This window comes from Paramisgurnus dabryanus, chromosome 9 (genome assembly GCF_030506205.2).
Source record: "Paramisgurnus dabryanus chromosome 9, PD_genome_1.1, whole genome shotgun sequence".
NCBI lineage: Eukaryota > Metazoa > Chordata > Actinopteri > Cypriniformes > Cobitidae > Paramisgurnus > Paramisgurnus dabryanus.
The window spans coordinates 250351-260124 of record NC_133345.1 but is presented as its reverse complement, the minus strand read 5'-3'; the positions used below and the strand labels follow the sequence as shown (position 1 = coordinate 260124).

At 46.0% G+C, this 9774-nt stretch overlaps 23 non-coding genes and 9 pseudogenes across 23 annotated transcripts; all 32 read left to right on the top strand.

Moving 5' to 3' along the window:
• The first annotated feature begins 94 nt into the window (after positions 1–94).
• Positions 95–213, top strand: LOC135759310 (5S ribosomal RNA; annotated as a pseudogene).
• A 120-nt stretch (positions 214–333) lies between these two features.
• LOC135759457 (5S ribosomal RNA) lies at positions 334–452 on the top strand (annotated as a pseudogene).
• Positions 453–573: 121 nt separating this feature from the next.
• On the top strand, positions 574–692 carry LOC135759684 (5S ribosomal RNA). The gene has a single exon (XR_010536958.1). It is a non-coding gene; the product is annotated as a 5S ribosomal RNA (ribosomal RNA).
• Positions 693–817: 125 nt separating this feature from the next.
• LOC135759631 (5S ribosomal RNA) lies at positions 818–936 on the top strand. Its single transcript, XR_010536908.1, has one exon. It is a non-coding gene; the product is annotated as a 5S ribosomal RNA (ribosomal RNA).
• A 125-nt stretch (positions 937–1061) lies between these two features.
• Positions 1062–1180, top strand: LOC135759995 (5S ribosomal RNA). The gene has a single exon (XR_010537263.1). It is a non-coding gene; the product is annotated as a 5S ribosomal RNA (ribosomal RNA).
• Positions 1181–1306: 126 nt separating this feature from the next.
• LOC135759242 (5S ribosomal RNA) lies at positions 1307–1425 on the top strand (annotated as a pseudogene).
• A 125-nt stretch (positions 1426–1550) lies between these two features.
• LOC135759807 (5S ribosomal RNA) lies at positions 1551–1669 on the top strand. The gene has a single exon (XR_010537081.1). It is a non-coding gene; the product is annotated as a 5S ribosomal RNA (ribosomal RNA).
• Positions 1670–1790: 121 nt separating this feature from the next.
• On the top strand, positions 1791–1909 carry LOC135759856 (5S ribosomal RNA). Its single transcript, XR_010537127.1, has one exon. It is a non-coding gene; the product is annotated as a 5S ribosomal RNA (ribosomal RNA).
• A 125-nt stretch (positions 1910–2034) lies between these two features.
• LOC135759630 (5S ribosomal RNA) lies at positions 2035–2153 on the top strand. The gene has a single exon (XR_010536907.1). It is a non-coding gene; the product is annotated as a 5S ribosomal RNA (ribosomal RNA).
• Positions 2154–2278: 125 nt separating this feature from the next.
• On the top strand, positions 2279–2397 carry LOC135759962 (5S ribosomal RNA). The gene has a single exon (XR_010537230.1). It is a non-coding gene; the product is annotated as a 5S ribosomal RNA (ribosomal RNA).
• Positions 2398–2517: 120 nt separating this feature from the next.
• Positions 2518–2636, top strand: LOC135759490 (5S ribosomal RNA; annotated as a pseudogene).
• A 121-nt stretch (positions 2637–2757) lies between these two features.
• LOC135759629 (5S ribosomal RNA) lies at positions 2758–2876 on the top strand. The gene has a single exon (XR_010536906.1). It is a non-coding gene; the product is annotated as a 5S ribosomal RNA (ribosomal RNA).
• Positions 2877–3001: 125 nt separating this feature from the next.
• On the top strand, positions 3002–3120 carry LOC135759628 (5S ribosomal RNA). The gene has a single exon (XR_010536905.1). It is a non-coding gene; the product is annotated as a 5S ribosomal RNA (ribosomal RNA).
• Positions 3121–3245: 125 nt separating this feature from the next.
• Positions 3246–3364, top strand: LOC135759226 (5S ribosomal RNA). The gene has a single exon (XR_010536778.1). It is a non-coding gene; the product is annotated as a 5S ribosomal RNA (ribosomal RNA).
• Positions 3365–3490: 126 nt separating this feature from the next.
• LOC135759241 (5S ribosomal RNA) lies at positions 3491–3609 on the top strand (annotated as a pseudogene).
• A 125-nt stretch (positions 3610–3734) lies between these two features.
• Positions 3735–3853, top strand: LOC135759193 (5S ribosomal RNA). Its single transcript, XR_010536747.1, has one exon. It is a non-coding gene; the product is annotated as a 5S ribosomal RNA (ribosomal RNA).
• A 125-nt stretch (positions 3854–3978) lies between these two features.
• Positions 3979–4097, top strand: LOC135759528 (5S ribosomal RNA; annotated as a pseudogene).
• A 121-nt stretch (positions 4098–4218) lies between these two features.
• Positions 4219–4337, top strand: LOC135759937 (5S ribosomal RNA). The gene has a single exon (XR_010537205.1). It is a non-coding gene; the product is annotated as a 5S ribosomal RNA (ribosomal RNA).
• Positions 4338–4457: 120 nt separating this feature from the next.
• On the top strand, positions 4458–4576 carry LOC135759764 (5S ribosomal RNA). Its single transcript, XR_010537038.1, has one exon. It is a non-coding gene; the product is annotated as a 5S ribosomal RNA (ribosomal RNA).
• Positions 4577–4697: 121 nt separating this feature from the next.
• On the top strand, positions 4698–4816 carry LOC135759805 (5S ribosomal RNA). Its single transcript, XR_010537079.1, has one exon. It is a non-coding gene; the product is annotated as a 5S ribosomal RNA (ribosomal RNA).
• A 121-nt stretch (positions 4817–4937) lies between these two features.
• Positions 4938–5056, top strand: LOC135759855 (5S ribosomal RNA). The gene has a single exon (XR_010537126.1). It is a non-coding gene; the product is annotated as a 5S ribosomal RNA (ribosomal RNA).
• Positions 5057–5181: 125 nt separating this feature from the next.
• LOC135759987 (5S ribosomal RNA) lies at positions 5182–5300 on the top strand. Its single transcript, XR_010537255.1, has one exon. It is a non-coding gene; the product is annotated as a 5S ribosomal RNA (ribosomal RNA).
• A 126-nt stretch (positions 5301–5426) lies between these two features.
• LOC135759285 (5S ribosomal RNA) lies at positions 5427–5545 on the top strand (annotated as a pseudogene).
• A 125-nt stretch (positions 5546–5670) lies between these two features.
• On the top strand, positions 5671–5789 carry LOC135759627 (5S ribosomal RNA). The gene has a single exon (XR_010536904.1). It is a non-coding gene; the product is annotated as a 5S ribosomal RNA (ribosomal RNA).
• Positions 5790–5915: 126 nt separating this feature from the next.
• LOC135759511 (5S ribosomal RNA) lies at positions 5916–6034 on the top strand (annotated as a pseudogene).
• Positions 6035–6159: 125 nt separating this feature from the next.
• On the top strand, positions 6160–6278 carry LOC135759192 (5S ribosomal RNA). Its single transcript, XR_010536746.1, has one exon. It is a non-coding gene; the product is annotated as a 5S ribosomal RNA (ribosomal RNA).
• Positions 6279–6403: 125 nt separating this feature from the next.
• Positions 6404–6522, top strand: LOC135759498 (5S ribosomal RNA; annotated as a pseudogene).
• A 121-nt stretch (positions 6523–6643) lies between these two features.
• Positions 6644–6762, top strand: LOC135759230 (5S ribosomal RNA). Its single transcript, XR_010536782.1, has one exon. It is a non-coding gene; the product is annotated as a 5S ribosomal RNA (ribosomal RNA).
• A 120-nt stretch (positions 6763–6882) lies between these two features.
• LOC135759763 (5S ribosomal RNA) lies at positions 6883–7001 on the top strand. The gene has a single exon (XR_010537037.1). It is a non-coding gene; the product is annotated as a 5S ribosomal RNA (ribosomal RNA).
• A 121-nt stretch (positions 7002–7122) lies between these two features.
• LOC135759853 (5S ribosomal RNA) lies at positions 7123–7241 on the top strand. The gene has a single exon (XR_010537124.1). It is a non-coding gene; the product is annotated as a 5S ribosomal RNA (ribosomal RNA).
• Positions 7242–7366: 125 nt separating this feature from the next.
• Positions 7367–7485, top strand: LOC135759625 (5S ribosomal RNA). The gene has a single exon (XR_010536902.1). It is a non-coding gene; the product is annotated as a 5S ribosomal RNA (ribosomal RNA).
• A 126-nt stretch (positions 7486–7611) lies between these two features.
• LOC135759206 (5S ribosomal RNA) lies at positions 7612–7730 on the top strand. Its single transcript, XR_010536759.1, has one exon. It is a non-coding gene; the product is annotated as a 5S ribosomal RNA (ribosomal RNA).
• Positions 7731–9774: the final 2044 nt, after the last annotated feature.

Below are 9774 nucleotides of genomic sequence, written 5' to 3'. Positions count from 1 at the left end.
TTTTCCAATGAATGCGTCCTTTCTGTAACCATTTACCGATGTCATTGCGTTGCCACATTAGCCTTGAAGTGTCTCTCGAATAGAGTCAGCACTCGTTTAAGGCCACACCACCCTGAGCACGCCCGCTCTCGTCTGATCTCGGAAGCCAAGCGGGGTCGGGCCTGGTTAGTACTTGGATGGGAGACCGCCTGGGAATACCTGGTGCTGTAAGCATTTAATTAATTAATTATTTATGTCATTTTTCCCATGAATGCATCCTTTCTGTAAGCGTTCTCCCATGGCATGGCGTTGCCACATTAGTTTTGAAGTGTCTCTCGAATCAAGTCAGCACTCGCTTACGGCCACACCACCCTTAGCAAGCCCGCTCTCGTCTGATCTCGGAAGCCAAGCAGGGTCGGGCCTGGTTAGTACTTGGATGGGAGACCGCCTGGGAATACCAGGTTCTGTAAGCATTTAATTAATTATTTATTTATGTCATTTTTTCCCATGAATGCGATCTTTCTGTAAGCGTTCACTGATGTCATGGCGTTGCCACATAAGTCTTGAAGTGTCTATCGAAGCGAGTCAGCACTCGCTTACGGCCACACCACCCTGAGCACGCCCGCTCTCGTCTGATCTCGGAAGCCAAGCAGGGTTGGGCCTGGTTAGTACTTGGATGGGAGACCGCCTGGGAATACCAGGTGCTGTAAGCATTTAATTAATTAATAATTTTTTTATGTCATTTTTTCCCATGAATGCGTCCTTTCTGTAAGCGTTCTCCCATGGCATGGCGTTGCCACATTAGTTTTGAAGTGTCTCTCGAATCGAGTCCGCACTCGCTTACGGCCACACCACCCTGAGCACGCCCGCTCTCGTCTGATCTCGGAAGCCAAGCAGGGTCGGGCCTGGTTAGTACTTGGATGGGAGACCGCCTGGGAATACCAGGTGCTGTAAGCATTTAATTAATTTTTTTTTTTTTTATGTCATATTTTCCCATGAATGCGTCCTTTATGTAAGCGTTCTCCCATGGCATGGCGTTGCCACATTAGTTTTGAAGTGTCTCTCGAATCGAGTCTGCACTCGCTTACGACCACACCACCCTGAGCACGCCCGCTCTCGTCTGATCTCGGAAGCCAAGCAGGGTCGGGCCTGGTTAGTACTTGGATGGGAGACCGCCTGGGAATACCAGGTGCTGTAAGCATTTAATTAATTAATAATTTTTTTTATGTCATTTTTTCCCATGAATGCGTCCTTTCTGTAACCATTTACCGATGTCATTGCGTTGCCACATTAGCCTTGAAGTGTCTCTCAAATCGAGTCAGCACTCGCTTACGGCCACACCACCCTGAGCACGCCCGCTCTCGTCTGATCTCGGAAGCCAAGCAGGGTCGGGCCTGGTTAGTACTTGGATGGGAGATTGCCTGGGAATACCAGGTGCTGTAAGCATTTAATTAATTAAATATTTATTTATGTCATTTTTACCCATGAATGCGTCCTTTCTGTAAGCGTTCTCCCATGTCATGGCGTTGCCACATTAGTTTTGAAGTGTCTCTCGAATCGAGTCCGCACTCGCTTACGGCCACACCACCCTGAGCACGCCCGCTCTCGTCTGATCTCGGAAGCCAAGCAGGGTCGGGCCTGGATAGTACTTGGATGGGAGACCGCCTGGGAATACCTGGTGCTGTAAGCATTTAATTAATTAATTATTTATGTCATTTTTTCCCATGAATGCGTTCTTTCTGTAAGCGTTCACTGATGTCATGGCGTTGCCACGTAAGTCTTGAAGTGTCTATCGAATCGAGTCGGCACTCGCTTACGGCCACACCACCCTGAGCACGCCCGCTCTCGTCTGATCTCGGAAGCCAAGCAGGGTCGGGCCTGGTTAGTACTTGGATGGGAGACCGCCTGGGAGTACCAGGTGCTGTAAGCATTTAATTAATTAAAAATTTATTTATGTCATTTTTTCCCATGAATGCGATCTTTCTGTAAGCGTTCACTGATGTCATGGCGTTGCCACATAAGTCTTGAAGTGTCTATCGAAGCGAGTCAGCACTCGCTTACGGCCACACCACCCTGAGCACGCCCGCTCTCGTCTGATCTCGGAAGCCAAGCAGGGTCGGGCCTGGTTAGTACTTGGATGGGAGACCGCCTGGGAATACCAGGTGCTGTAAGCATTTAATTAATTAATTATTTTTTTATGTCATTTTTTCCCATGAATGCGTCCTTTCTGTAACCATTTACCGATGTCATTGCGTTGCCACATTAGCCTTGAAGTGTCTCTCGAATCGAGTCAGCACTCGTTTACGGCCACACCACCCTGAGCACGCCCGCTCTCGTCTGATCTCGGAAGCCAAGCGGGGTCGGGCCTGGTTAGTACTTGGATGGGAGACCGCCTGGGAATACCTGGTGCTGTAAGCATTTAATTAATTAATTATTTATGTCATTTTTCCCATGAATGCATCCTTTCTGTAAGCGTTCTCCCATGGCATGGCGTTGCCACATTAGTTTTGAAGTGTCTCTCGAATCAAGTCAGCACTCGCTTACGGCCACACCACCCTTAGCAAGCCTGCTCTCGTCTGATCTCGGAAGCCAAGCAGGGTCGGGCCTGGTTAGTACTTGGATGGGAGACCGCCTGGGAATACCAGGTTCTGTAAGCATTTAATTAATTATTTATTTATGTCATTTTTTCCCATGAATGCGATCTTTCTGTAAGCGTTCACTGATGTCATGGCGTTGCCACATAAGTCTTGAAGTGTCTATCGAAGCGAGTCAGCACTCGCTTACGGCCACACCACCCTGAGCACGCCCGCTCTCGTCTGATCTCGGAAGCCAAGCAGGGTCGGGCCTGGTTAGTACTTGGATGGGAGACCGCCTGGGAATACCAGGTGCTGTAAGCATTTAATTAATTAATAATTTTTTTATGTCATTTTTTCCCATGAATGCGTCCTTTCTGTAAGCGTTCTCCCATGGCATGGCGTTGCCACATTAGTTTTGAAGTGTCTCTCGAATCAAGTCCGCACTCGCTTACGGCCACACCACCCTGAGCACGCCCGCTCTCGTCTGATCTCGGAAGCCAAGCAGGGTCGGGCCTGGTTAGTACTTGGATGGGAGACCGCCTGGGAATACCAGGTGCTGTAAGCATTTAATTAATAAAAAAATTTTTTATGTCATATTTTCCCATGAATGCGTCCTTTCTGTAAGCGTTCTCCCATGGCATGGCGTTTCCACATTAGTTTTGAAGTGTCTCTCGAATCGAGTCTGCACTCGCTTACGGCCACACCACCCTGAGCACGCCCGCTCTCGTCTGATCTCGGAAGCCAAGCAGGGTCGGGCCTGGTTAGTACTTGGATGGGAGAACGCCTGGGAATACCAGGTGCTGTAAGCATTTAATTAATTAATAATTTTTTTTATGTCATTTTTTCCCATGAATGCGTCCTTTCTGTAACCATTTACCGATGTCATTGCGTTGCCACATTAGCCTTGAAGTGTCTCTCGAATCGAGTCAGCACTCGCTTACGGCCACACCACCCTGAGCACGCCCGCTCTCGTCTGATCTCGGAAGCCAAGCAGGGTCGGGCCTGGTTAGTACTTGGATGGGAGATTGCCTGGGAATACCAGGTGCTGTAAGCATTTAATTAATTAAATATTTATTTATGTCATTTTTACCCATGAATGCGTCCTTTCTGTAAGCGTTCTCCCATGTCATGGCGTTGCCACATTAGTTTTGAAGTGTCTCTCGAATCGAGTCCGCACTCGTTTACGGCCACACCACCCTGAGCACGCCCGCTCTCGTCTGATCTCGGAAGCCAAGCAGGGTCGGGCCTGGTTAGTTCTTGGATGGGAGACCGCCTGGGAATACCAGGTGCTGTAAGCTTTTAATTAATTAATTATTTATTTATGTCATTTTTTCCCATAATTACGTCCTTTTTGTAAGCATTTACCGATGTCATTGCGTTGCCACATTAGTCTTGAAGTGTCTCTCGAATCGAGTCAGCACTCGCTTAAGGCCACACCACCCTGAGCACGCCCGCTCTCGTCTGATCTCTGAAGCCAAGCAGGGTCAGGCCTGGTTAGTGCTTGGATGGCAGACCGCCTGGGAATACCAGGTTCTGTAAGCATTTTATTAATTAATTATTTATGTCATTTTTTCCCATGAATGCGTCCTTTCAGTAAGCGTTCTCCCATGGCATGGCGTTGCCACATTAGTTTTGAAGTGTCTCTCGAATCGAGTCAGCACTCGCTTACGGCCACACCATCCTGAGCACGCCCGCTCTCGTCTGATCTCGGAAGCCAAGCAGGGTCGGGCCTGGTTAGTACTTGGATGGGAGACCGCCTGGGAATACCTGGTGCTGTAAGCATTTAATTAATTAATTATTTATGTCATTTTTCCCATGAATGCGTCCTTTCTGTAAGCGTTCTCCCATGGCATGGCGTTGCCACATTAGTTTTGAAGTGTCTCTCGAATCAAGTCCGCACTCGCTTACGGCCACACCACCCTGAGCACGCCCGCTCTCGTCTGATCTCGGAAGCCAAGCAGGGTCGGGCCTGGTTAGTACTTGGATGGGAGACCGCCTGGGAATACCTGGTGCTGTAAGCATTTAATTACTTAATTATTTACGTCATTTTTTCCCATGAATGCGTTCTTTCTGTAAGCGTTCACTGATGTCATGGCGTTGCCACATAAGTTTTGAAGTGTCTATCGAATCGAGTCGGCACTCGCTTACGGCCACACCACCCTGAGCACGCCCGCTCTCGTCTGATCTCGGAAGCCAAGCAGGGTCGGGCCTGGATAGTACTTGGATGGGAGACCGCCTGGGAATACCTGGTGCTGTAAGCATTTAATTAATTAATTATTTATGTCATTTTTTCCCATGAATGCGTTCTTTCTGTAAGCGTTCACTGATGTCATGGCGTTGCCACATAAGTCTTGAAGTGTCTATCGAATCGAGTCGGCACTCGCTTACGGCCACACCACCCTGAGCACGCCCGCTCTCGTCTGATCTCGGAAGCCAAGCAGGGTCGGGCCTGGTTAGTACTTGGATGGGAGACCGCCTGGGAGTACCAGGTGCTGTAAGCATTTAATTAATTAAAAATTTATTTATGTCATTTTTTCCCATGAATGCGATCTTTCTGTAAGCGTTCACTGATGTCATGGCGTTGCCACATAAGTCTTGAAGTGTCTATCGAAGCGAGTCAGCACTCGCTTACGGCCACACCACCCTGAGGACGCCCGCTCTCCTCTGATCTCGGAAGCCAAGCAGGGTCGGGCCTGGTTAGTACTTGGATGGGAGACCGCCTGGGAATACCAGGTGCTGTAAGCATTTAATTAATTAATTATTTTTTTTATGTCATTTTTTCCCATGAATGCGTCTTTTCTGTAACCATTTACCGATGTCATTGCGTTGCCACATTAGCCTTGAAGTGTCTCTCGAATCGAGTCAGCACTCGTTTACGGCCACACCACCCTGAGCACGCCCGCTCTCGTCTGATCTTGGAAGCCAAGCAGGGTTGGGCCTGGTTAGTACTTGGATGGGAGACCGCCTCGGAATACCAGGTGCTGTAAGCATTTAATTAATTAATAATTTTTTTATGTCATTTTTTCCCATGAATGCGTCCTTTCTGTAAGCGTTCTCCCATGGCATGGCGTTGCCACATTAGTTTTGAAGTGTCTCTCGAATCGAGTCTGCACTCGCTTACGGCCACACCACCCTGAGCACGCCCGCTCTCGTCTGATCTCGGAAGCCAAGCAGGGTCGGGCCTGGTTAGTACTTGGATGGGAGACCGCCTGGGAATACCAGGTGCTGTAAGCATTTAATTAATTAATAATTTTTTTTATGTCATTTTTTCCCATGAATGCGTCCTTTCTGTAACCATTTACCGATGTCATTGCGTTGCCACATTAGCCTTGAAGTGTCTCTCGAATCGAGTCAGCACTCGCTTACGGCCACACCACCCTGAGCACGCCCGCTCTCGTCTGATCTCGGAAGCCAAGCAGGGTCGGGCCTGGTTAGTCCTTGGATGGGAGATTGCCTGGGAATACCAGGTGCTTTAAGCATTTAATTAATTAAATATTTATTTATGTCATTTTTACCCATGAATGCGTCCTTTCTGTAAGCGTTCTCCCATGTCATGGCGTTGCCACATTAGTTTTGAAGTGTCTCTCGAATCGAGTCCGCACTCGTTTACGGCCACACCACCCTGAGCACGCCCGCTCTCGTCTGATCTCGGAAGCCAAGCAGGGTCGGGCCTGGTTAGTTCTTGGATGGGAGACCGCCTGGGAATACCAGGTGCTGTAAGCTTTTAATTAATTAATTATTTATTTATGTCATTTTTTCCCATAATTACGTCCTTTTTGTAAGCATTTACCGATGTCATTGCGTTGCCACATTAGTCTTGAAGTGTCTCTCGAATCGAGTCAGCACTCGCTTAAGGCCACACCACCCTGAGCACGCCCGCTCTCGTCTGATCTCGGAAGCCAAGCAGGGTCGGGCCTGGTTAGTACTTGGATGGCAGACCGCCTGGGAATACCAGGTTCTGTAAGCATTTTATTAATTAATTATTTATGTCATTTTTTCCCATGAATGCGTCCTTTCAGTAAGCGTTCTCCCATGGCATGGCGTTGCCACATTAGTTTTGAAGTGTCTCTCGAATCGAGTCAGCACTCGCTTACGGCCACACCATCCTAAGCACGCCCGCTCTCGTCTGATCTCGGAAGCCAAGCAGGGTCGGGCCTGGTTAGTACTTGGATGGGAGACCGCCTGGGAATACCTGGTGCTGTAAGCATTTAATTAATTAATTATTTATGTCATTTTTCCCATGAATGCGTCCTTTCTGTAAGCGTTCTCCCATGGCATGGCGTTGCCACATTAGTTTTGAAGTGTCTCTCGAATCAAGTCCGCACTCGCTTACGGCCACACCACCCTGAGCACGCCCGCTCTCGTCTGATCTCGGAAGCCAAGCAGGGTCGGGCCTGGTTAGTACTTGGATGGGAGACCGCCTGGGAATACCTGGTGCTGTAAGCATTTAATTAATTAATTATTTATGTCATTTTTTCCCATGAATGCGTTCTTTCTGTAAGCGTTCACTGATGTCATGGCGTTGCCACATAAGTCTTGAAGTGTCTATCGAATCGAGTTGGCACTCGCTTACGGCCACACCACCCTGAGCACGCCCGCTCTCGTCTGATCTCGGAAGCCAAGCAGGGTCGGGCCTGGTTAGTACTTGGATGGGAGACCGCCTGGGAGTACCAGGTGCTGTAAGCATTTAATTAATTAAAAATTTATTTATGTCATTTTTTCCCATGAATGCGATCTTTCTGTAAGCGTTCACTGATGTCATGGCGTTGCCACATAAGTCTTGAAGTGTCTATCGAAGCGAGTCAGCACTCGCTTACGGCCACACCACCCTGAGCACGCCCGCTCTCGTCTGATCTCGGAAGCCAAGCAGGGTCGGGCCTGGTTAGTACTTGGATGGGAGACCGCCTGGGAATACCAGGTGCTGTAAGCATTTAATTAATTAATTATTTTTTTTATGTCATTTTTTCCCATGAATGCGTCCTTTCTGTAACCATTTACCGATGTCATTGCGTTGCCACATTAGCCTTGAAGTGTCTCTCGAATCGAGTCAGCACTCGTTTACGGCCACACCACCCTGAGCACGCCTGCTCTCGTCTGATCTCGGAAGCCAAGCGGGGTCGGGCCTGGTTAGTACTTGGATGGGAGACCGCCTGGGAATACCTGGTGCTGTAAGCATTTAATTAATTAATTATTTATGTCATTTTTCCCATGAATGCGTCCTTTCTGTAAGCGTTCTCCCATGGCATGGCGTTGCCACATTAGTTTTGAAGTGTCTCTCGAATCAAGTCAGCACTCGCTTACGGCCACACCACCCTTAGCAAGCCCGCTCTCGTCTGATCTCGGAAGCCAAGCAGGGTCGGGCCTCGTTAGTACTTGGATGGGAGACCGCCTGGGAATGGCTCATGACCCCTGCAAGTACATATTGCTCAACCCTGGGATCGATCGAAAGTGATCAAAACGGATGGTGTCAACTACTGAAGTGTTATTTACATAAATTGTACATTTACATGCCTAATTTATTAAAATCCACTAATCTGTTGAATGTTTTGTTTATTATTTTCATAGGTTGATTTGATGTAGCTGATGAGATTCATATAGTCAAGTGAAAAAGTGTGCAAGTGTTAAATTTTTTGGGCTGAATTAAGAAAGGTTGTACTGTATTAATTTACTCTCATTTTGTCTCGAAGACTTTTAATTGCTTAAATGTTTTTTTTACACTATCCCACCCCTTCTGAAACCCAAGCATACAGTACAGAGACTCCAACACACTTGAAATACCTTTACAACTTTTATTTTTCAACCAGAATGTGTTTCATTTAAAAAGCAATGCATGAAAACACAAGTAAACAAGATCTGTTTAGTTTAAAGGTCTCTCACCACAGATCTACGAGCGAGAACACGAGACAGGATGAGAGACAAACATTTACTACCATTTGCAAACATTTAGTTAATCATGGAGCTGACAGACATACAAACATCACAAGGACACGCACACATAAATAACATTAATAAGAATCAAAAACACTTAAAGGTGTAACAGAGGATTTTCTCGAATTTTAGAAAAGTACCACCTTCTCCACTTTTTTAAAAAATGCAATTGCGCAACACTCCTGATTGACAACTAAGAGGACCAATAGTCTTGATGATCCACCTGGAAAAAGAAAATCCTCTGCAATACCTTTAACAATTAAAAACACAAACTTGTACTTAAGATAAAAATTAACAATTGGTTTGTACAGGCCAAAGCCCGGTTTATCCAAACAGGATTATCCAAAAACTCAGATCACCAATCAACAAATAAAGGCTCAAGCAATTCCTGTCTGTTACATTTTTTGTGTGTTTTTCTTTGGCAAACTTTTGTTAACCCTAAGAGCCCTAAGGTCATTTTTACAATGTATTGTCCGTCTGGTTTTATTTTCTTAAAAAGCTTGTAAAACATCAACCCTGTAGTGCACAGACAATCTACAAACATCTTTTTTTTCAGGACAAGTTGGACTGTCAGAATATGTGTGTTGTATTGATGTCACATGAATGTAAAATAAGTTATGGGACCATAAAGACAAATAAAAAAATAAAACAGAAATTGAATCAATTATATATTTATTGTAATCACACACAAAATAATAAAAGCTAAGCTTTTTTCCTCTGTAAAACAGTTGTCTCATGTCTTTGGAGTCCTTGAGCACAGAAATGAACATTATAAATTATACAGATCAAAAATTATTTAAATTTTTACAAAAAAAGTCCAGGCGCTTTCATTACATTTATTGATGCAAAGCCTCAAGCCACATGCGTGATGACGCACACATGCGTCATGACGCACACATGCGTGATGACGTACACAAACAAAAAGCATCAGTGGACATTGTAGCATTTAGCTAGCGGTAAACCCGATAGAAAAATCGATAAATTATGGACATCAAGTGGATACATCTAGGATGTAAGAGTTTGGATGCATTGCTGAACAACTCCGAAAAGAGGGACAAGTTTCAGGCTGGATAAAAAACTTTCTGTAAAAGCTAGAAAGACACCAAATATATCCCCGTGATGGCTAACTCCTCAGCTATTAGCAGAAAAAAACGGTAAGAAGCTACGTTTTACGGTTATTAAGTTATTTAAATATGAATCAGAGGTGCCGTTTTCAATCGTCGACGATTGATTAGGTTTCTGAGGGTTAAACATAAGCAGACAAAGACATACATACATCACAAAGACATGA